This window comes from Pungitius pungitius, unplaced genomic scaffold (genome assembly GCF_949316345.1).
Source record: "Pungitius pungitius unplaced genomic scaffold, fPunPun2.1 scaffold_34, whole genome shotgun sequence".
Lineage (NCBI taxonomy): Eukaryota > Metazoa > Chordata > Actinopteri > Perciformes > Gasterosteidae > Pungitius > Pungitius pungitius.
Window position 1 is genome coordinate 297,296 of NW_026909849.1, and position 19,652 is coordinate 316,947.

Here is a 19,652-nt window from a genome sequence, read left to right on the forward strand (position 1 = left end):
TTCTTAGGATTGGCAAGAGAGGTTCCTAAAACCTGAAGGTAACTTTACTTTTCTTCACTGGCAATTCTAACATGTTGGGTTAGCACCTGTATTTCAACGGCTAAATTACAAACAAAAGTATGCCAATTGTTAAATGTTGATCAACACTAATTTAGCAACCATGAAACGGAATCAATTTTGATGATATTGTCTAAGTTCCTTATATATCCAACGTTAAAACAACACTAAACATGCATCTCTTCGACAATGTGATATACTTTTTGTAATTTGTAGGTGTACAATCTGCGGCGCTCGGCGGCTTTCAGAGAGAAGTGAAAAAGCTTACGGCACCTGGGATTCCCAGGCGGTCTTCCATCCAGGTACTAACCAGGCCCTGCTCTGCTTAGCTTCCGAGATCAGACGAGATCGGGCGGAACCAGAGAGGTATGGCCGTAAGCTGCTTTTTATCTTTTTCCTAATCCTTTAAAACGTGTCAAAGATAATCAGAAGAGTTTCTTTTTCTAAAATTGAAGCAGTTCTTAGGATTGGCAAGAGAGGTTCCTAAAACCTGAAGGTAACTTTACTTTTCTTCACTGGCAATTCTAACATGTTGGGTTAGCACCTGTATTTCAACGGCTAAATTACAAACAAAAGTAGGCCAATTGTTAAATGTTGATCAACACTAATTTAGCAACCATGAAACGGAATCAATTTTGATGATATTGTCTAAGTTCCTTAAATATCCAACGTTAAAACAACACTAAACATGCATCTCTTCGACAATGTGATATACTTTTTGTAATTTGTAGGTGTACAATCTGCGGCGCTCGGCGGCTTTCAGAGAGAAGTGAAAAAGCTTACGGCACCTGGGATTCCCAGGCGGTCTTCCATCCAGGTACTAACCAGGCCCTGCTCTGCTTAGCTTCCGAGATCAGACGAAATCGGGCGGAACCAGAGAGGTATGGCCGTACGCTGCTTTTTATCTTTTTCCTAATCCTTTAAAACGTGTCAAAGATAATCAGAAGAGTTTCTTTTTCTAAAATTGAAGCAGTTCTTAGGATTGGCAAGAGAGGTTCCTAAAACCTGAAGGTAACTTTACTTTTCTTCACTGGCAATTCTAACATGTTGGGTTAGCACCTGTATTTCAACGGCTAAATTACAAACAAAAGTAGGCCAATTGTTAAATGTTGATCAACACTAATTTAGCAACCATGAAACGGAATCAATTTTGATGATATTGTCTAAGTTCCTTATATATCCAACGTTAAAACAACACTAAACATGCATCTCTTCGACAATGTGATATACTTTTTGTAATTTGTAGGTGTACAATCTGCGGCGCTCGGCGGCTTTCAGAGAGAAGTGAAAAAGCTTACGGCACCTGGGATTCCCAGGCGGTCTTCCATCCAGGTACTAACCAGGCCCTGCTCTGCTTAGCTTCCGAGATCAGACGAAATCGGGCGGAACCAGAGAGGTATGGCCGTACGCTGCTTTTTATCTTTTTCCTAATCCTTTAAAACGTGTCAAAGATAATCAGAAGAGTTTCTTTTTCTAAAATTGAAGCAGTTCTTAGGATTGGCAAGAGAGGTTCCTAAAACCTGAAGGTAACTTTACTTTTCTTCACTGGCAATTCTAACATGTTGGGTTAGCACCTGTATTTCAACGGCTAAATTACAAACAAAAGTAGGCCAATTGTTAAATGTTGATCAACACTAATTTAGCAACCATGAAACGGAATCAATTTTGATGATATTGTCTAAGTTCCTTATATATCCAACGTTAAAACAACACTAAACATGCATCTCTTCGACAATGTGATATACTTTTTGTAATTTGTAGGTGTACAATCTGCGGCGCTCGGCGGCTTTCAGAGAGAAGTGAAAAAGCTTACGGCACCTGGGATTCCCAGGCGGTCTTCCATCCAGGTACTAACCAGGCCCTGCTCTGCTTAGCTTCCGAGATCAGACGAGATCGGGCGGAACCAGAGAGGTATGGCCGTAAGCTGCTTTTTATCTTTTTCCTAATCCTTTATAATGCGTCAAAAAATTATGTCACGCCTGCCGTTGGCATCTTTGTGTGGGTTAAATAAGGGTATGCAAAGAAGGCTGTGACATCCTATGCCGAAAATTGGATGGACTAGAGAAGACCCGCCCAGGAGTCCCAGCCAATCGGTGGATGGCCATTGCAGTCCCCGCCACCTCAAATGGCCTGACGATGGTATGGACGTAAGCCACCTTTCATCTTCTTCCTATTGCATCTCTTCTACAATGTGAAATACTTTTTACAATTGTGTAGGTGTACAATCTGCGGCGCTGGGCGGCTTTCGGAGAGAGAAGTGAAAAAGCTTACGGCACCTGGGATTCCCAGGCGGTCTTCCATCCAGGTACTAACCAGGCCCTGCTCTGCTTAGCTTCCGAGATCAGACGAGATCGGGCGGAACCAGAGAGGTATGGCCGTAAGCTGCTTTTTATCTTTTTCCAAATCCTTTAGAACGTGTCAAAGATAATCAGAAGAGTTTCTTTTTCTAAAATTGAAGCAGTTCTTAGGATTGGCAAGAGAGGTTCCTAAAACCTGAAGGTAACTTTACTTTTCTTCACTGGCAATTCTAACATGTTGGGTTAGCACCTGTATTTCAACGGCTAAATTACAAACAAAAGTATGCCAATTGTTAAATGTTGATCAACACTAATTTAGCAACCATGAAACGGAATCAATTTTGATGATATTGTCTAAGTTCCTTATATATCCAACGTTAAAACAACACTAAACATGCATCTCTTCGACAATGTGATGTACTTTTTGTAATTTGTAGGTGTACAATCTGCGGCGCTCGGCAGCTTTCAGAGAGAAGTGAAAAGCTTACGGCACCTGGGATTCCCAGGCGGTCTTCCATCCAGGTACTAACCAGGCCCTGCTCTGCTTAGCTTCCGAGATCAGACGAGATCGGGCGGAACCAGAGAGGTATGGCCGTAAGCTGCTTTTTATCTTTTTCCTAATCCTTTAAAACGTGTCAAAGATAATCAGAAGAGTTTCTTTTTCTAAAATTGAAGCAGTTCTTAGGATTGGCAAGAGAGGTTCCTAAAACCTGAAGGTAACTTTACTTTTCTTCACTGGCAATTCTAACATGTTGGGTTAGCACCTGTATTTCAACGGCTAAATTACAAACAAAAGTAGGCCAATTGTTAAATGTTGATCAACACTAATTTAGCAACCATGAAACGGAATCAATTTTGATGATATTGTCTAAGTTCCTTATATATCCAACGTTAAAACAACACTAAACATGCATCTCTTCGACAATGTGATATACTTTTTGTAATTTGTAGGTGTACAATCTGCGGCGCTCGGCGGCTTTCAGAGAGAAGTGAAAAAGCTTACGGCACCTGGGATTCCCAGGCGGTCTTCCATCCAGGTACTAACCAGGCCCTGCTCTGCTTAGCTTCCGAGATCAGACGAGATCGGGCGGAACCAGAGAGGTATGGCCGTAAGCTGCTTTTTATCTTTTTCCTAATCCTTTATAATGCGTCAAAAAATTATGTCACGCCTGCCGTTGGCATCTTTGTGTGGGTTAAATAAGGGTATGCAAAGAAGGCTGTGACATCCTATGCCGAAAATTGGATGGACTAGAGAAGACCCGCCCAGGAGTCCCAGCCAATCGGTGGATGGCCATTGCAGTCCCCGCCACCTCAAATGGCCTGACGATGGTATGGACGTAAGCCACCTTTCATCTTCTTCCTATTGCATCTCTTCTACAATGTGAAATACTTTTTACAATTGTGTAGGTGTACAATCTGCGGCGCTGGGCGGCTTTCGGAGAGAGAAGTGAAAAAGCTTACGGCACCTGGGATTCCCAGGCGGTCTTCCATCCAGGTACTAACCAGGCCCTGCTCTGCTTAGCTTCCGAGATCAGACGAGATCGGGCGGAACCAGAGAGGTATGGCCGTAAGCTGCTTTAATATCTTTTTCCTAATCCTTTAGAACGTGTCAAAGATAATCAGAAAAGTTTCTTTTTCTAAAATTGAAGCAGTTCTTAGGATTGGCAAGAGAGGTTCCTAAAACCTGAAGGTAACTTTACTTTTCTTCACTGGCAATTCTAACATGTTGGGTTAGCACCTGTATTTCAACGGCTAAATTACAAACAAAAGTAGGCCAATTGTTAAATGTTGATCAACACTAATTTAGCAACCATGAAACGGAATCAATTTTGATGATATTGTCTAAGTTCCTTATATATCCAACGTTAAAACAACACTAAACATGCATCTCTTCGACAATGTGATATACTTTTTGTAATTTGTAGGTGTACAATCTGCGGCGCTCGGCGGCTTTCAGAGAGAAGTGAAAAAGCTTACGGCACCTGGGATTCCCAGGCGGTCTTCCATCCAGGTACTAAGCAGGCCCTGCTCTGCTTAGCTTCCGAGATCAGACGAGATCGGGCGGAACCAGAGAGGTATGGCCGTAAGCTGCTTTTTATCTTTTTCCTAATCCTTTAGAACGTGTCAAAGATAATCAGAAGAGTTTCTTTTTCTAAAATTGAAGCAGTTCTTAGGATTGGCAAGAGAGGTTCCTAAAACCTGAAGGTAACTTTACTTTTCTTCACTGGCAATTCTAACATGTTGGGTTAGCACCTGTATTTCAACGGCTAAATTACAAACAAAAGTATGCCAATTGTTAAATGTTGATCAACACTAATTTAGCAACCATGAAACGGAATCAATTTTGATGATATTGTCTAAGTTCCTTATATATCCAACGTTAAAACAACACTAAACATGCATCTCTTCGACAATGTGATATACTTTTTGTAATTTGTAGGTGTACAATCTGCGGCGCTCGGCGGCTTTCAGAGAGAAGTGAAAAAGCTTACGGCACCTGGGATTCCCAGGCGGTCTTCCATCCAGGTACTAACCAGGCCCTGCTCTGCTTAGCTTCCGAGATCAGACGAGATCGGGCGGAACCAGAGAGGTATGGCCGTAAGCTGCTTTTTATCTTTTTCCTAATCCTTTAAAACGTGTCAAAGATAATCAGAAGAGTTTCTTTTTCTAAAATTGAAGCAGTTCTTAGGATTGGCAAGAGAGGTTCCTAAAACCTGAAGGTAACTTTACTTTTCTTCACTGGCAATTCTAACATGTTGGGTTAGCACCTGTATTTCAACGGCTAAATTACAAACAAAAGTAGGCCAATTGTTAAATGTTGATCAACACTAATTTAGCAACCATGAAACGGAATCAATTTTGATGATATTGTCTAAGTTCCTTATATATCCAACGTTAAAACAACACTAAACATGCATCTCTTCGACAATGTGATATACTTTTTGTAATTTGTAGGTGTACAATCTGCGGCGCTCGGCGGCTTTCAGAGAGAAGTGAAAAAGCTTACGGCACCTGGGATTCCCAGGCGGTCTTCCATCCAGGTACTAACCAGGCCCTGCTCTGCTTAGCTTCCGAGATCAGACGAGATCGGGCGGAACCAGAGAGGTATGGCCGTAAGCTGCTTTTTATCTTTTTCCTAATCCTTTATAATGCGTCAAAAAATTATGTCACGCCTGCCGTTGGCATCTTTGTGTGGGTTAAATAAGGGTATGCAAAGAAGGCTGTGACATCCTATACCGAAAATTGGATGGACTAGAGAAGACCCGCCCAGGAGTCCCAGCCAATCGGTGGATGGCCATTGCAGTCCCCGCCACCTCAAATGGCCTGACGATGGTATGGACGTAAGCCACCTTTTCATCTTCTTCCTATTGCATCTCTTCTACAATGTGAAATACTTTTTACAATTGTGTAGGTGTACAATCTGCGGCGCTGGGCGGCTTTCGGAGAGAGAAGTGAAAAAGCTTACGGCACCTGGGATTCCCAGGCGGTCTTCCATCCAGGTACTAACCAGGCCCTGCTCTGCTTAGCTTCCGAGATCAGACGAGATCGGGCGGAACCAGAGAGGTATGGCCGTAAGCTGCTTTTTATCTTTTTCCTAATCCTTTAGAACGTGTCAAAGATAATCAGAAGAGTTTCTTTTTCTAAAATTGAAGCAGTTCTTAGGATTGGCAAGAGAGGTTCCTAAAACCTGAAGGTAACTTTACTTTTCTTCACTGGCAATTCTAACATGTTGGGTTAGCACCTGTATTTCAACGGCTAAATTACAAACAAAAGTAGGCCAATTGTTAAATGTTGATCAACACTAATTTAGCAACCATGAAACGGAATCAATTTTGATGATATTGTCTAAGTTCCTTATATATCCAACGTTAAAACAACACTAAACATGCATCTCTTCGACAATGTGATGTACTTTTTGTAATTTGTAGGTGTACAATCTGCGGCGCTCGGCAGCTTTCAGAGAGAAGTGAAAAGCTTACGGCACCTGGGATTCCCAGGCGGTCTTCCATCCAGGTACTAACCAGGCCCTGCTCTGCTTAGCTTCCGAGATCAGACGAGATCGGGCGGAACCAGAGAGGTATGGCCGTAAGCTGCTTTTTATCTTTTTCCTAATCCTTTAAAACGTGTCAAAGATAATCAGAAGAGTTTCTTTTTCTAAAATTGAAGCAGTTCTTAGGATTGGCAAGAGAGGTTCCTAAAACCTGAAGGTAACTTTACTTTTCTTCACTGGCAATTCTAACATGTTGGGTTAGCACCTGTATTTCAACGGCTAAATTACAAACAAAAGTAGGCCAATTGTTAAATGTTGATCAACACTAATTTAGCAACCATGAAACGGAATCAATTTTGATGATATTGTCTAAGTTCCTTATATATCCAACGTTAAAACAACACTAAACATGCATCTCTTCGACAATGTGATATACTTTTTGTAATTTGTAGGTGTACAATCTGCGGCGCTCGGCGGCTTTCAGAGAGAAGTGAAAAAGCTTACGGCACCTGGGATTCCCAGGCGGTCTTCCATCCAGGTACTAACCAGGCCCTGCTCTGCTTAGCTTCCGAGATCAGACGAGATCGGGCGGAACCAGAGAGGTATGGCCGTAAGCTGCTTTTTATCTTTTTCCTAATCCTTTATAATGCGTCAAAAAATTATGTCACGCCTGCCGTTGGCATCTTTGTGTGGGTTAAATAAGGGTATGCAAAGAAGGCTGTGACATCCTATGCCGAAAATTGGATGGACTAGAGAAGACCCGCCCAGGAGTCCCAGCCAATCGGTGGATGGCCATTGCAGTCCCCGCCACCTCAAATGGCCTGACGATGGTATGGACGTAAGCCACCTTTCATCTTCTTCCTATTGCATCTCTTCTACAATGTGAAATACTTTTTACAATTGTGTAGGTGTACAATCTGCGGCGCTGGGCGGCTTTCGGAGAGAGAAGTGAAAAAGCTTACGGCACCTGGGATTCCCAGGCGGTCTTCCATCCAGGTACTAACCAGGCCCTGCTCTGCTTAGCTTCCGAGATCAGACGAGATCGGGCGGAACCAGAGAGGTATGGCCGTAAGCTGCTTTTTATCTTTTTCCTAATCCTTTAAAACGTGTCAAAGATAATCAGAAGAGTTTCTTTTTCTAAAATTGAAGCAGTTCTTAGGATTGGCAAGAGAGGTTCCTAAAACCTGAAGGTAACTTTACTTTTCTTCACTGGCAATTCTAACATGTTGGGTTAGCACCTGTATTTCAACGGCTAAATTACAAACAAAAGTATGCCAATTGTTAAATGTTGATCAACACTAATTTAGCAACCATGAAACGGAATCAATTTTGATGATATTGTCTAAGTTCCTTATATATCCAACGTTAAAACAACACTAAACATGCATCTCTTCGACAATGTGATATACTTTTTGTAATTTGTAGGTGTACAATCTGCGGCGCTCGGCGGCTTTCAGAGAGAAGTGAAAAAGCTTACGGCACCTGGGATTCCCAGGCGGTCTTCCATCCAGGTACTAACCAGGCCCTGCTCTGCTTAGCTTCCGAGATCAGATGAGATCGGGCGGAACCAGAGAGGTATGGTCGTAAGCTGCTTTTTATCTTTTTCCTAATCCTTTAAAACGTGTCAAAGATAATCAGAAGAGTTTCTTTTTCTAAAATTGAAGCAGTTCTTAGGATTGGCAAGAGAGGTTCCTAAAACCTGAAGGTAACTTTACTTTTCTTCACTGGCAATTCTAACATGTTGGGTTAGCACCTGTATTTCAACGGCTAAATTACAAACAAAAGTAGGCCAATTGTTAAATGTTGATCAACACTAATTTAGCAACCATGAAACGGAATCAATTTTGATGATATTGTCTAAGTTCCTTAAATATCCAACGTTAAAACAACACTAAACATGCATCTCTTCGACAATGTGATATACTTTTTGTAATTTGTAGGTGTACAATCTGCGGCGCTCGGCGGCTTTCAGAGAGAAGTGAAAAAGCTTACGGCACCTGGGATTCCCAGGCGGTCTTCCATCCAGGTACTAACCAGGCCCTGCTCTGCTTAGCTTCCGAGATCAGACGAAATCGGGCGGAACCAGAGAGGTATGGCCGTACGCTGCTTTTTATCTTTTTCCTAATCCTTTAAAACGTGTCAAAGATAATCAGAAGAGTTTCTTTTTCTAAAATTGAAGCAGTTCTTAGGATTGGCAAGAGAGGTTCCTAAAACCTGAAGGTAACTTTACTTTTCTTCACTGGCAATTCTAACATGTTGGGTTAGCACCTGTATTTCAACGGCTAAATTACAAACAAAAGTAGGCCAATTGTTAAATGTTGATCAACACTAATTTAGCAACCATGAAACGGAATCAATTTTGATGATATTGTCTAAGTTCCTTATATATCCAACGTTAAAACAACACTAAACATGCATCTCTTCGACAATGTGATATACTTTTTGTAATTTGTAGGTGTACAATCTGCGGCGCTCGGCGGCTTTCAGAGAGAAGTGAAAAAGCTTACGGCACCTGGGATTCCCAGGCGGTCTTCCATCCAGGTACTAACCAGGCCCTGCTCTGCTTAGCTTCCGAGATCAGACGAAATCGGGCGGAACCAGAGAGGTATGGCCGTACGCTGCTTTTTATCTTTTTCCTAATCCTTTAAAACGTGTCAAAGATAATCAGAAGAGTTTCTTTTTCTAAAATTGAAGCAGTTCTTAGGATTGGCAAGAGAGGTTCCTAAAACCTGAAGGTAACTTTACTTTTCTTCACTGGCAATTCTAACATGTTGGGTTAGCACCTGTATTTCAACGGCTAAATTACAAACAAAAGTAGGCCAATTGTTAAATGTTGATCAACACTAATTTAGCAACCATGAAACGGAATCAATTTTGATGATATTGTCTAAGTTCCTTATATATCCAACGTTAAAACAACACTAAACATGCATCTCTTCGACAATGTGATATACTTTTTGTAATTTGTAGGTGTACAATCTGCGGCGCTCGGCGGCTTTCAGAGAGAAGTGAAAAAGCTTACGGCACCTGGGATTCCCAGGCGGTCTTCCATCCAGGTACTAACCAGGCCCTGCTCTGCTTAGCTTCCGAGATCAGACGAGATCGGGCGGAACCAGAGAGGTATGGCCGTAAGCTGCTTTTTATCTTTTTCCTAATCCTTTAGAACGTGTCAAAGATAATCAGAAGAGTTTCTTTTTCTAAAATTGAAGCAGTTCTTAGGATTGGCAAGAGAGGTTCCTAAAACCTGAAGGTAACTTTACTTTTCTTCACTGGCAATTCTAACATGTTGGGTTAGCACCTGTATTTCAACGGCTAAATTACAAACAAAAGTATGCCAATTGTTAAATGTTGATCAACACTAATTTAGCAACCATGAAACGGAATCAATTTTGATGATATTGTCTAAGTTCCTTATATATCCAACGTTAAAACAACACTAAACATGCATCTCTTCGACAATGTGATGTACTTTTTGTAATTTGTAGGTGTACAATCTGCGGCGCTCGGCAGCTTTCAGAGAGAAGTGAAAAGCTTACGGCACCTGGGATTCCCAGGCGGTCTTCCATCCAGGTACTAACCAGGCCCTGCTCTGCTTAGCTTCCGAGATCAGACGAGATCGGGCGGAACCAGAGAGGTATGGCCGTAAGCTGCTTTTTATCTTTTTCCTAATCCTTTAAAACGTGTCAAAGATAATCAGAAGAGTTTCTTTTTCTAAAATTGAAGCAGTTCTTAGGATTGGCAAGAGAGGTTCCTAAAACCTGAAGGTAACTTTACTTTTCTTCACTGGCAATTCTAACATGTTGGGTTAGCACCTGTATTTCAACGGCTAAATTACAAACAAAAGTAGGCCAATTGTTAAATGTTGATCAACACTAATTTAGCAACCATGAAACGGAATCAATTTTGATGATATTGTCTAAGTTCCTTATATATCCAACGTTAAAACAACACTAAACATGCATCTCTTCGACAATGTGATATACTTTTTGTAATTTGTAGGTGTACAATCTGCGGCGCTCGGCGGCTTTCAGAGAGAAGTGAAAAAGCTTACGGCACCTGGGATTCCCAGGCGGTCTTCCATCCAGGTACTAACCAGGCCCTGCTCTGCTTAGCTTCCGAGATCAGACGAGATCGGGCGGAACCAGAGAGGTATGGCCGTAAGCTGCTTTTTATCTTTTTCCTAATCCTTTATAATGCGTCAAAAAATTATGTCACGCCTGCCGTTGGCATCTTTGTGTGGGTTAAATAAGGGTATGCAAAGAAGGCTGTGACATCCTATGCCGAAAATTGGATGGACTAGAGAAGACCCGCCCAGGAGTCCCAGCCAATCGGTGGATGGCCATTGCAGTCCCCGCCACCTCAAATGGCCTGACGATGGTATGGACGTAAGCCACCTTTCATCTTCTTCCTATTGCATCTCTTCTACAATGTGAAATACTTTTTACAATTGTGTAGGTGTACAATCTGCGGCGCTGGGCGGCTTTCGGAGAGAGAAGTGAAAAAGCTTACGGCACCTGGGATTCCCAGGCGGTCTTCCATCCAGGTACTAACCAGGCCCTGCTCTGCTTAGCTTCCGAGATCAGACGAGATCGGGCGGAACCAGAGAGGTATGGCCGTAAGCTGCTTTTTATCTTTTTCCTAATCCTTTAAAACGTGTCAAAGATAATCAGAAGAGTTTCTTTTTCTAAAATTGAAGCAGTTCTTAGGATTGGCAAGAGAGGTTCCTAAAACCTGAAGGTAACTTTACTTTTCTTCACTGGCAATTCTAACATGTTGGGTTAGCACCTGTATTTCAACGGCTAAATTACAAACAAAAGTATGCCAATTGTTAAATGTTGATCAACACTAATTTAGCAACCATGAAACGGAATCAATTTTGATGATATTGTCTAAGTTCCTTATATATCCAACGTTAAAACAACACTAAACATGCATCTCTTCGACAATGTGATATACTTTTTGTAATTTGTAGGTGTACAATCTGCGGCGCTCGGCGGCTTTCAGAGAGAAGTGAAAAAGCTTACGGCACCTGGGATTCCCAGGCGGTCTTCCATCCAGGTACTAACCAGGCCCTGCTCTGCTTAGCTTCCGAGATCAGATGAGATCGGGCGGAACCAGAGAGGTATGGTCGTAAGCTGCTTTTTATCTTTTTCCTAATCCTTTAAAACGTGTCAAAGATAATCAGAAGAGTTTCTTTTTCTAAAATTGAAGCAGTTCTTAGGATTGGCAAGAGAGGTTCCTAAAACCTGAAGGTAACTTTACTTTTCTTCACTGGCAATTCTAACATGTTGGGTTAGCACCTGTATTTCAACGGCTAAATTACAAACAAAAGTAGGCCAATTGTTAAATGTTGATCAACACTAATTTAGCAACCATGAAACGGAATCAATTTTGATGATATTGTCTAAGTTCCTTAAATATCCAACGTTAAAACAACACTAAACATGCATCTCTTCGACAATGTGATATACTTTTTGTAATTTGTAGGTGTACAATCTGCGGCGCTCGGCGGCTTTCAGAGAGAAGTGAAAAAGCTTACGGCACCTGGGATTCCCAGGCGGTCTTCCATCCAGGTACTAACCAGGCCCTGCTCTGCTTAGCTTCCGAGATCAGACGAAATCGGGCGGAACCAGAGAGGTATGGCCGTACGCTGCTTTTTATCTTTTTCCTAATCCTTTAAAACGTGTCAAAGATAATCAGAAGAGTTTCTTTTTCTAAAATTGAAGCAGTTCTTAGGATTGGCAAGAGAGGTTCCTAAAACCTGAAGGTAACTTTACTTTTCTTCACTGGCAATTCTAACATGTTGGGTTAGCACCTGTATTTCAACGGCTAAATTACAAACAAAAGTAGGCCAATTGTTAAATGTTGATCAACACTAATTTAGCAACCATGAAACGGAATCAATTTTGATGATATTGTCTAAGTTCCTTATATATCCAACGTTAAAACAACACTAAACATGCATCTCTTCGACAATGTGATATACTTTTTGTAATTTGTAGGTGTACAATCTGCGGCGCTCGGCGGCTTTCAGAGAGAAGTGAAAAAGCTTACGGCACCTGGGATTCCCAGGCGGTCTTCCATCCAGGTACTAACCAGGCCCTGCTCTGCTTAGCTTCCGAGATCAGACGAAATCGGGCGGAACCAGAGAGGTATGGCCGTACGCTGCTTTTTATCTTTTTCCTAATCCTTTAAAACGTGTCAAAGATAATCAGAAGAGTTTCTTTTTCTAAAATTGAAGCAGTTCTTAGGATTGGCAAGAGAGGTTCCTAAAACCTGAAGGTAACTTTACTTTTCTTCACTGGCAATTCTAACATGTTGGGTTAGCACCTGTATTTCAACGGCTAAATTACAAACAAAAGTAGGCCAATTGTTAAATGTTGATCAACACTAATTTAGCAACCATGAAACGGAATCAATTTTGATGATATTGTCTAAGTTCCTTATATATCCAACGTTAAAACAACACTAAACATGCATCTCTTCGACAATGTGATATACTTTTTGTAATTTGTAGGTGTACAATCTGCGGCGCTCGGCGGCTTTCAGAGAGAAGTGAAAAAGCTTACGGCACCTGGGATTCCCAGGCGGTCTTCCATCCAGGTACTAACCAGGCCCTGCTCTGCTTAGCTTCCGAGATCAGACGAGATCGGGCGGAACCAGAGAGGTATGGCCGTAAGCTGCTTTTTATCTTTTTCCTAATCCTTTATAATGCGTCAAAAAATTATGTCACGCCTGCCGTTGGCATCTTTGTGTGGGTTAAATAAGGGTATGCAAAGAAGGCTGTGACATCCTATGCCGAAAATTGGATGGACTAGAGAAGACCCGCCCAGGAGTCCCAGCCAATCGGTGGATGGCCATTGCAGTCCCCGCCACCTCAAATGGCCTGACGATGGTATGGACGTAAGCCACCTTTCATCTTCTTCCTATTGCATCTCTTCTACAATGTGAAATACTTTTTACAATTGTGTAGGTGTACAATCTGCGGCGCTGGGCGGCTTTCGGAGAGAGAAGTGAAAAAGCTTACGGCACCTGGGATTCCCAGGCGGTCTTCCATCCAGGTACTAACCAGGCCCTGCTCTGCTTAGCTTCCGAGATCAGACGAGATCGGGCGGAACCAGAGAGGTATGGCCGTAAGCTGCTTTAATATCTTTTTCCTAATCCTTTAGAACGTGTCAAAGATAATCAGAAAAGTTTCTTTTTCTAAAATTGAAGCAGTTCTTAGGATTGGCAAGAGAGGTTCCTAAAACCTGAAGGTAACTTTACTTTTCTTCACTGGCAATTCTAACATGTTGGGTTAGCACCTGTATTTCAACGGCTAAATTACAAACAAAAGTATGCCAATTGTTAAATGTTGATCAACACTAATTTAGCAACCATGAAACGGAATCAATTTTGATGATATTGTCTAAGTTCCTTATATATCCAACGTTAAAACAACACTAAACATGCATCTCTTCGACAATGTGATATACTTTTTGTAATTTGTAGGTGTACAATCTGCGGCGCTCGGCGGCTTTCAGAGAGAAGTGAAAAAGCTTACGGCACCTGGGATTCCCAGGCGGTCTTCCATCCAGGTACTAACCAGGCCCTGCTCTGCTTAGCTTCCGAGATCAGACGAGATCGGGCGGAACCAGAGAGGTATGGCCGTAAGCTGCTTTTTATCTTTTTCCTAATCCTTTATAATGCGTCAAAAAATTATGTCACGCCTGCCGTTGGCATCTTTGTGTGGGTTAAATAAGGGTATGCAAAGAAGGCTGTGACATCCTATGCCGAAAATTGGATGGACTAGAGAAGACCCGCCCAGGAGTCCCAGCCAATCGGTGGATGGCCATTGCAGTCCCCGCCACCTCAAATGGCCTGACGATGGTATGGACGTAAGCCACCTTTCATCTTCTTCCTATTGCATCTCTTCTACAATGTGAAATACTTTTTACAATTGTGTAGGTGTACAATCTGCGGCGCTGGGCGGCTTTCGGAGAGAGAAGTGAAAAAGCTTACGGCACCTGGGATTCCCAGGCGGTCTTCCATCCAGGTACTAACCAGGCCCTGCTCTGCTTAGCTTCCGAGATCAGACGAGATCGGGCGGAACCAGAGAGGTATGGCCGTAAGCTGCTTTTTATCTTTTTCCTAATCCTTTAGAACGTGTCAAAGATAATCAGAAGAGTTTCTTTTTCTAAAATTGAAGCAGTTCTTAGGATTGGCAAGAGAGGTTCCTAAAACCTGAAGGTAACTTTACTTTTCTTCACTGGCAATTCTAACATGTTGGGTTAGCACCTGTATTTCAACGGCTAAATTACAAACAAAAGTAGGCCAATTGTTAAATGTTGATCAACACTAATTTAGCAACCATGAAACGGAATCAATTTTGATGATATTGTCTAAGTTCCTTATATATCCAACGTTAAAACAACACTAAACATGCATCTCTTCGACAATGTGATATACTTTTTGTAATTTGTAGGTGTACAATCTGCGGCGCTCGGCGGCTTTCAGAGAGAAGTGAAAAAGCTTACGGCACCTGGGATTCCCAGGCGGTCTTCCATCCAGGTACTAACCAGGCCCTGCTCTGCTTAGCTTCCGAGATCAGACGAGATCGGGCGGAACCAGAGAGGTATGGCCGTAAGCTGCTTTTTATCTTTTTCCTAATCCTTTATAATGCGTCAAAAAATTATGTCACGCCTGCCGTTGGCATCTTTGTGTGGGTTAAATAAGGGTATGCAAAGAAGGCTGTGACATCCTATGCCGAAAATTGGATGGACTAGAGAAGACCCGCCCAGGAGTCCCAGCCAATCGGTGGATGGCCATTGCAGTCCCCGCCACCTCAAATGGCCTGACGATGGTATGGACGTAAGCCACCTTTCATCTTCTTCCTATTGCATCTCTTCTACAATGTGAAATACTTTTTACAATTGTGTAGGTGTACAATCTGCGGCGCTGGGCGGCTTTCGGAGAGAGAAGTGAAAAAGCTTACGGCACCTGGGATTCCCAGGCGGTCTTCCATCCAGGTACTAACCAGGCCCTGCTCTGCTTAGCTTCCGAGATCAGACGAGATCGGGCGGAACCAGAGAGGTATGGCCGTAAGCTGCTTTAATATCTTTTTCCTAATCCTTTAGAACGTGTCAAAGATAATCAGAAAAGTTTCTTTTTCTAAAATTGAAGCAGTTCTTAGGATTGGCAAGAGAGGTTCCTAAAACCTGAAGGTAACTTTACTTTTCTTCACTGGCAATTCTAACATGTTGGGTTAGCACCTGTATTTCAACGGCTAAATTACAAACAAAAGTATGCCAATTGTTAAATGTTGATCAACACTAATTTAGCAACCATGAAACGGAATCAATTTTGATGATATTGTCTAAGTTCCTTATATATCCAACGTTAAAACAACACTAAACATGCATCTCTTCGACAATGTGATATACTTTTTGTAATTTGTAGGTGTACAATCTGCGGCGCTCGGCGGCTTTCAGAGAGAAGTGAAAAAGCTTACGGCACCTGGGATTCCCAGGCGGTCTTCCATCCAGGTACTAACCAGGCCCTGCTCTGCTTAGCTTCCGAGATCAGACGAGATCGGGCGGAACCAGAGAGGTATGGCCGTAAGCTGCTTTTTATCTTTTTCCTAATCCTTTATAATGCGTCAAAAAATTATGTCACGCCTGCCGTTGGCATCTTTGTGTGGGTTAAATAAGGGTATGCAAAGAAGGCTGTGACATCCTATGCCGAAAATTGGATGGACTAGAGAAGACCCGCCCAGGAGTCCCAGCCAATCGGTGGATGGCCATTGCAGTCCCCGCCACCTCAAATGGCCTGACGATGGTATGGACGTAAGCCACCTTTCATCTTCTTCCTATTGCATCTCTTCTACAATGTGAAATACTTTTTACAATTGTGTAGGTGTACAATCTGCGGCGCTGGGCGGCTTTCGGAGAGAGAAGTGAAAAAGCTTACGGCACCTGGGATTCCCAGGCGGTCTTCCATCCAGGTACTAACCAGGCCCTGCTCTGCTTAGCTTCCGAGATCAGACGAGATCGGGCGGAACCAGAGAGGTATGGCCGTAAGCTGCTTTAATATCTTTTTCCTAATCCTTTAGAACGTGTCAAAGATAATCAGAAAAGTTTCTTTTTCTAAAATTGAAGCAGTTCTTAGGATTGGCAAGAGAGGTTCCTAAAACCTGAAGGTAACTTTACTTTTCTTCACTGGCAATTCTAACATGTTGGGTTAGCACCTGTATTTCAACGGCTAAATTACAAACAAAAGTATGCCAATTGTTAAATGTTGATCAACACTAATTTAGCAACCATGAAACGGAATCAATTTTGATGATATTGTCTAAGTTCCTTATATATCCAACGTTAAAACAACACTAAACATGCATCTCTTCGACAATGTGATATACTTTTTGTAATTTGTAGGTGTACAATCTGCGGCGCTCGGCGGCTTTCAGAGAGAAGTGAAAAAGCTTACGGCACCTGGGATTCCCAGGCGGTCTTCCATCCAGGTACTAACCAGGCCCTGCTCTGCTTAGCTTCCGAGATCAGACGAGATCGGGCGGAACCAGAGAGGTATGGCCGTAAGCTGCTTTTTATCTTTTTCCTAATCCTTTATAATGCGTCAAAAAATTATGTCACGCCTGCCGTTGGCATCTTTGTGTGGGTTAAATAAGGGTATGCAAAGAAGGCTGTGACATCCTATGCCGAAAATTGGATGGACTAGAGAAGACCCGCCCAGGAGTCCCAGCCAATCGGTGGATGGCCATTGCAGTCCCCGCCACCTCAAATGGCCTGACGATGGTATGGACGTAAGCCACCTTTCATCTTCTTCCTATTGCATCTCTTCTACAATGTGAAATACTTTTTACAATTGTGTAGGTGTACAATCTGCGGCGCTGGGCGGCTTTCGGAGAGAGAAGTGAAAAAGCTTACGGCACCTGGGATTCCCAGGCGGTCTTCCATCCAGGTACTAACCAGGCCCTGCTCTGCTTAGCTTCCGAGATCAGACGAGATCGGGCGGAACCAGAGAGGTATGGCCGTAAGCTGCTTTTTATCTTTTTCCTAATCCTTTAGAACGTGTCAAAGATAATCAGAAGAGTTTCTTTTTCTAAAATTGAAGCAGTTCTTAGGATTGGCAAGAGAGGTTCCTAAAACCTGAAGGTAACTTTACTTTTCTTCACTGGCAATTCTAACATGTTGGGTTAGCACCTGTATTTCAACGGCTAAATTACAAACAAAAGTAGGCCAATTGTTAAATGTTGATCAACACTAATTTAGCAACCATGAAACGGAATCAATTTTGATGATATTGTCTAAGTTCCTTATATATCCAACGTTAAAACAACACTAAACATGCATCTCTTCGACAATGTGATATACTTTTTGTAATTTGTAGGTGTACAATCTGCGGCGCTCGGCGGCTTTCAGAGAGAAGTGAAAAAGCTTACGGCACCTGGGATTCCCAGGCGGTCTTCCATCCAGGTACTAAGCAGGCCCTGCTCTGCTTAGCTTCCGAGATCAGACGAGATCGGGCGGAACCAGAGAGGTATGGCCGTAAGCTGCTTTTTATCTTTTTCCTAATCCTTTAGAACGTGTCAAAGATAATCAGAAGAGTTTCTTTTTCTAAAATTGAAGCAGTTCTTAGGATTGGCAAGAGAGGTTCCTAAAACCTGAAGGTAACTTTACTTTTCTTCACTGGCAATTCTAACATGTTGGGTTAGCACCTGTATTTCAACGGCTAAATTACAAACAAAAGTATGCCAATTGTTAAATGTTGATCAACACTAATTTAGCAACCATGAAACGGAATCAATTTTGATGATATTGTCTAAGTTCCTTATATATCCAACGTTAAAACAACACTAAACATGCATCTCTTCGACAATGTGATGTACTTTTTGTAATTTGTAGGTGTACAATCTGCGGCGCTCGGCAGCTTTCAGAGAGAAGTGAAAAGCTTACGGCACCTGGGATTCCCAGGCGGTCTTCCATCCAGGTACTAACCAGGCCCTGCTCTGCTTAGCTTCCGAGATCAGACGAGATCGGGCGGAACCAGAGAGGTATGGCCGTAAGCTGCTTTTTATCTTTTTCCTAATCCTTTAAAACGTGTCAAAGATAATCAGAAGAGTTTCTTTTTCTAAAATTGAAGCAGTTCTTAGGATTGGCAAGAGAGGTTCCTAAAACCTGAAGGTAACTTTACTTTTCTTCACTGGCAATTCTAACATGTTGGGTTAGCACCTGTATTTCAACGGCTAAATTACAAACAAAAGTAGGCCAATTGTTAAATGTTGATCAACACTAATTTAGCAACCATGAAACGGAATCAATTTTGATGATATTGTCTAAGTTCCTTATATATCCAACGTTAAAACAACACTAAACATGCATCTCTTCGACAATGTGATATACTTTTTGTAATTTGTAGGTGTACAATCTGCGGCGCTCGGCGGCTTTCAGAGAGAAGTGAAAAAGCTTACGGCACCTGGGATTCCCAGGCGGTCTTCCATCCAGGTACTAACCAGGCCCTGCTCTGCTTAGCTTCCGAGATCAGACGAGATCGGGCGGAACCAGAGAGGTATGGCCGTAAGCTGCTTTTTATCTTTTTCCTAATCCTTTATAATGCGTCAAAAAATTATGTCACGCCTGCCGTTGGCATCTTTGTGTGGGTTAAATAAGGGTATGCAAAGAAGGCTGTGACATCCTATGCCGAAAATTGGATGGACTAGAGAAGACCCGCCCAGGAGTCCCAGCCAATCGGTGGATGGCCATTGCAGTCCCCGCCACCTCAAATGGCCTGACGATGGTATGGACGTAAGCCACCTTTCATCTTCTTCCTATTGCATCTCTTCTACAATGTGAAATACTTTTTACAATTGTGTAGGTGTACAATCTGCGGCGCTGGGCGGCTTTCGGAGAGAGAAGTGAAAAAGCTTACGGCACCTGGGATTCCCAGGCGGTCTTCCATCCAGGTACTAACCAGGCCCTGCTCTGCTTAGCTTCCGAGATCAGACGAGATCGGGCGGAACCAGAGAGGTATGGCCGTAAGCTGCTTTAATATCTTTTTCCTAATCCTTTAGAACGTGTCAAAGATAATCAGAAAAGTTTCTTTTTCTAAAATTGAAGCAGTTCTTAGGATTGGCAAGAGAGGTTCCTAAAACCTGAAGGTAACTTTACTTTTCTTCACTGGCAATTCTAACATGTTGGGTTAGCACCTGTATTTCAACGGCTAAATTACAAACAAAAGTAGGCCAATTGTTAAATGTTGATCAACACTAATTTAGCAACCATGAAACGGAATCAATTTTGATGATATTGTCT

The 19,652-nt window shown here is 42.4% G+C and overlaps 39 non-coding genes across 39 annotated transcripts; all 39 read right to left on the reverse strand.

The window, feature by feature from the left end:
- Positions 1–318: 318 nt before the first annotated feature.
- LOC134115020 (5S ribosomal RNA) lies at positions 319–437 on the reverse strand. Its single transcript, XR_009947382.1, has one exon. It is a non-coding gene; the product is annotated as a 5S ribosomal RNA (ribosomal RNA).
- A 396-nt stretch (positions 438–833) lies between these two features.
- Positions 834–952, reverse strand: LOC134114677 (5S ribosomal RNA). The gene has a single exon (XR_009947044.1). It is a non-coding gene; the product is annotated as a 5S ribosomal RNA (ribosomal RNA).
- A 396-nt stretch (positions 953–1,348) lies between these two features.
- Positions 1,349–1,467, reverse strand: LOC134114678 (5S ribosomal RNA). The gene has a single exon (XR_009947045.1). It is a non-coding gene; the product is annotated as a 5S ribosomal RNA (ribosomal RNA).
- Positions 1,468–1,863: 396 nt separating this feature from the next.
- LOC134115021 (5S ribosomal RNA) lies at positions 1,864–1,982 on the reverse strand. The gene has a single exon (XR_009947383.1). It is a non-coding gene; the product is annotated as a 5S ribosomal RNA (ribosomal RNA).
- A 339-nt stretch (positions 1,983–2,321) lies between these two features.
- LOC134115022 (5S ribosomal RNA) lies at positions 2,322–2,440 on the reverse strand. The gene has a single exon (XR_009947384.1). It is a non-coding gene; the product is annotated as a 5S ribosomal RNA (ribosomal RNA).
- Positions 2,441–2,835: 395 nt separating this feature from the next.
- On the reverse strand, positions 2,836–2,954 carry LOC134115023 (5S ribosomal RNA). Its single transcript, XR_009947385.1, has one exon. It is a non-coding gene; the product is annotated as a 5S ribosomal RNA (ribosomal RNA).
- A 396-nt stretch (positions 2,955–3,350) lies between these two features.
- LOC134115024 (5S ribosomal RNA) lies at positions 3,351–3,469 on the reverse strand. Its single transcript, XR_009947386.1, has one exon. It is a non-coding gene; the product is annotated as a 5S ribosomal RNA (ribosomal RNA).
- A 339-nt stretch (positions 3,470–3,808) lies between these two features.
- LOC134115025 (5S ribosomal RNA) lies at positions 3,809–3,927 on the reverse strand. Its single transcript, XR_009947387.1, has one exon. It is a non-coding gene; the product is annotated as a 5S ribosomal RNA (ribosomal RNA).
- Positions 3,928–4,324: 397 nt separating this feature from the next.
- LOC134114520 (5S ribosomal RNA) lies at positions 4,325–4,443 on the reverse strand. The gene has a single exon (XR_009946887.1). It is a non-coding gene; the product is annotated as a 5S ribosomal RNA (ribosomal RNA).
- A 396-nt stretch (positions 4,444–4,839) lies between these two features.
- LOC134115026 (5S ribosomal RNA) lies at positions 4,840–4,958 on the reverse strand. The gene has a single exon (XR_009947388.1). It is a non-coding gene; the product is annotated as a 5S ribosomal RNA (ribosomal RNA).
- Positions 4,959–5,354: 396 nt separating this feature from the next.
- LOC134115027 (5S ribosomal RNA) lies at positions 5,355–5,473 on the reverse strand. The gene has a single exon (XR_009947389.1). It is a non-coding gene; the product is annotated as a 5S ribosomal RNA (ribosomal RNA).
- Positions 5,474–5,813: 340 nt separating this feature from the next.
- LOC134115028 (5S ribosomal RNA) lies at positions 5,814–5,932 on the reverse strand. The gene has a single exon (XR_009947390.1). It is a non-coding gene; the product is annotated as a 5S ribosomal RNA (ribosomal RNA).
- A 395-nt stretch (positions 5,933–6,327) lies between these two features.
- On the reverse strand, positions 6,328–6,446 carry LOC134115030 (5S ribosomal RNA). Its single transcript, XR_009947392.1, has one exon. It is a non-coding gene; the product is annotated as a 5S ribosomal RNA (ribosomal RNA).
- Positions 6,447–6,842: 396 nt separating this feature from the next.
- Positions 6,843–6,961, reverse strand: LOC134115031 (5S ribosomal RNA). The gene has a single exon (XR_009947393.1). It is a non-coding gene; the product is annotated as a 5S ribosomal RNA (ribosomal RNA).
- Positions 6,962–7,300: 339 nt separating this feature from the next.
- LOC134115032 (5S ribosomal RNA) lies at positions 7,301–7,419 on the reverse strand. Its single transcript, XR_009947394.1, has one exon. It is a non-coding gene; the product is annotated as a 5S ribosomal RNA (ribosomal RNA).
- A 396-nt stretch (positions 7,420–7,815) lies between these two features.
- On the reverse strand, positions 7,816–7,934 carry LOC134114341 (5S ribosomal RNA). The gene has a single exon (XR_009946707.1). It is a non-coding gene; the product is annotated as a 5S ribosomal RNA (ribosomal RNA).
- A 396-nt stretch (positions 7,935–8,330) lies between these two features.
- LOC134114679 (5S ribosomal RNA) lies at positions 8,331–8,449 on the reverse strand. The gene has a single exon (XR_009947046.1). It is a non-coding gene; the product is annotated as a 5S ribosomal RNA (ribosomal RNA).
- Positions 8,450–8,845: 396 nt separating this feature from the next.
- On the reverse strand, positions 8,846–8,964 carry LOC134114680 (5S ribosomal RNA). The gene has a single exon (XR_009947047.1). It is a non-coding gene; the product is annotated as a 5S ribosomal RNA (ribosomal RNA).
- Positions 8,965–9,360: 396 nt separating this feature from the next.
- On the reverse strand, positions 9,361–9,479 carry LOC134115033 (5S ribosomal RNA). Its single transcript, XR_009947395.1, has one exon. It is a non-coding gene; the product is annotated as a 5S ribosomal RNA (ribosomal RNA).
- Positions 9,480–9,874: 395 nt separating this feature from the next.
- Positions 9,875–9,993, reverse strand: LOC134115034 (5S ribosomal RNA). Its single transcript, XR_009947396.1, has one exon. It is a non-coding gene; the product is annotated as a 5S ribosomal RNA (ribosomal RNA).
- A 396-nt stretch (positions 9,994–10,389) lies between these two features.
- LOC134115036 (5S ribosomal RNA) lies at positions 10,390–10,508 on the reverse strand. Its single transcript, XR_009947398.1, has one exon. It is a non-coding gene; the product is annotated as a 5S ribosomal RNA (ribosomal RNA).
- Positions 10,509–10,847: 339 nt separating this feature from the next.
- Positions 10,848–10,966, reverse strand: LOC134115037 (5S ribosomal RNA). Its single transcript, XR_009947399.1, has one exon. It is a non-coding gene; the product is annotated as a 5S ribosomal RNA (ribosomal RNA).
- A 396-nt stretch (positions 10,967–11,362) lies between these two features.
- LOC134114342 (5S ribosomal RNA) lies at positions 11,363–11,481 on the reverse strand. The gene has a single exon (XR_009946708.1). It is a non-coding gene; the product is annotated as a 5S ribosomal RNA (ribosomal RNA).
- Positions 11,482–11,877: 396 nt separating this feature from the next.
- Positions 11,878–11,996, reverse strand: LOC134114682 (5S ribosomal RNA). Its single transcript, XR_009947049.1, has one exon. It is a non-coding gene; the product is annotated as a 5S ribosomal RNA (ribosomal RNA).
- Positions 11,997–12,392: 396 nt separating this feature from the next.
- On the reverse strand, positions 12,393–12,511 carry LOC134114683 (5S ribosomal RNA). Its single transcript, XR_009947050.1, has one exon. It is a non-coding gene; the product is annotated as a 5S ribosomal RNA (ribosomal RNA).
- Positions 12,512–12,907: 396 nt separating this feature from the next.
- Positions 12,908–13,026, reverse strand: LOC134115038 (5S ribosomal RNA). The gene has a single exon (XR_009947400.1). It is a non-coding gene; the product is annotated as a 5S ribosomal RNA (ribosomal RNA).
- A 339-nt stretch (positions 13,027–13,365) lies between these two features.
- Positions 13,366–13,484, reverse strand: LOC134115039 (5S ribosomal RNA). The gene has a single exon (XR_009947401.1). It is a non-coding gene; the product is annotated as a 5S ribosomal RNA (ribosomal RNA).
- Positions 13,485–13,881: 397 nt separating this feature from the next.
- Positions 13,882–14,000, reverse strand: LOC134115040 (5S ribosomal RNA). The gene has a single exon (XR_009947402.1). It is a non-coding gene; the product is annotated as a 5S ribosomal RNA (ribosomal RNA).
- A 339-nt stretch (positions 14,001–14,339) lies between these two features.
- On the reverse strand, positions 14,340–14,458 carry LOC134115042 (5S ribosomal RNA). Its single transcript, XR_009947404.1, has one exon. It is a non-coding gene; the product is annotated as a 5S ribosomal RNA (ribosomal RNA).
- Positions 14,459–14,854: 396 nt separating this feature from the next.
- LOC134115043 (5S ribosomal RNA) lies at positions 14,855–14,973 on the reverse strand. The gene has a single exon (XR_009947405.1). It is a non-coding gene; the product is annotated as a 5S ribosomal RNA (ribosomal RNA).
- A 339-nt stretch (positions 14,974–15,312) lies between these two features.
- LOC134115044 (5S ribosomal RNA) lies at positions 15,313–15,431 on the reverse strand. The gene has a single exon (XR_009947406.1). It is a non-coding gene; the product is annotated as a 5S ribosomal RNA (ribosomal RNA).
- Positions 15,432–15,828: 397 nt separating this feature from the next.
- LOC134115045 (5S ribosomal RNA) lies at positions 15,829–15,947 on the reverse strand. Its single transcript, XR_009947407.1, has one exon. It is a non-coding gene; the product is annotated as a 5S ribosomal RNA (ribosomal RNA).
- Positions 15,948–16,286: 339 nt separating this feature from the next.
- Positions 16,287–16,405, reverse strand: LOC134115046 (5S ribosomal RNA). Its single transcript, XR_009947408.1, has one exon. It is a non-coding gene; the product is annotated as a 5S ribosomal RNA (ribosomal RNA).
- A 397-nt stretch (positions 16,406–16,802) lies between these two features.
- Positions 16,803–16,921, reverse strand: LOC134115047 (5S ribosomal RNA). The gene has a single exon (XR_009947409.1). It is a non-coding gene; the product is annotated as a 5S ribosomal RNA (ribosomal RNA).
- A 339-nt stretch (positions 16,922–17,260) lies between these two features.
- LOC134115048 (5S ribosomal RNA) lies at positions 17,261–17,379 on the reverse strand. The gene has a single exon (XR_009947410.1). It is a non-coding gene; the product is annotated as a 5S ribosomal RNA (ribosomal RNA).
- A 396-nt stretch (positions 17,380–17,775) lies between these two features.
- On the reverse strand, positions 17,776–17,894 carry LOC134114521 (5S ribosomal RNA). Its single transcript, XR_009946888.1, has one exon. It is a non-coding gene; the product is annotated as a 5S ribosomal RNA (ribosomal RNA).
- A 395-nt stretch (positions 17,895–18,289) lies between these two features.
- On the reverse strand, positions 18,290–18,408 carry LOC134115049 (5S ribosomal RNA). The gene has a single exon (XR_009947411.1). It is a non-coding gene; the product is annotated as a 5S ribosomal RNA (ribosomal RNA).
- A 396-nt stretch (positions 18,409–18,804) lies between these two features.
- Positions 18,805–18,923, reverse strand: LOC134115050 (5S ribosomal RNA). The gene has a single exon (XR_009947412.1). It is a non-coding gene; the product is annotated as a 5S ribosomal RNA (ribosomal RNA).
- A 339-nt stretch (positions 18,924–19,262) lies between these two features.
- On the reverse strand, positions 19,263–19,381 carry LOC134115051 (5S ribosomal RNA). The gene has a single exon (XR_009947413.1). It is a non-coding gene; the product is annotated as a 5S ribosomal RNA (ribosomal RNA).
- Between the last annotated feature and the right edge of the window lie 271 nt (positions 19,382–19,652).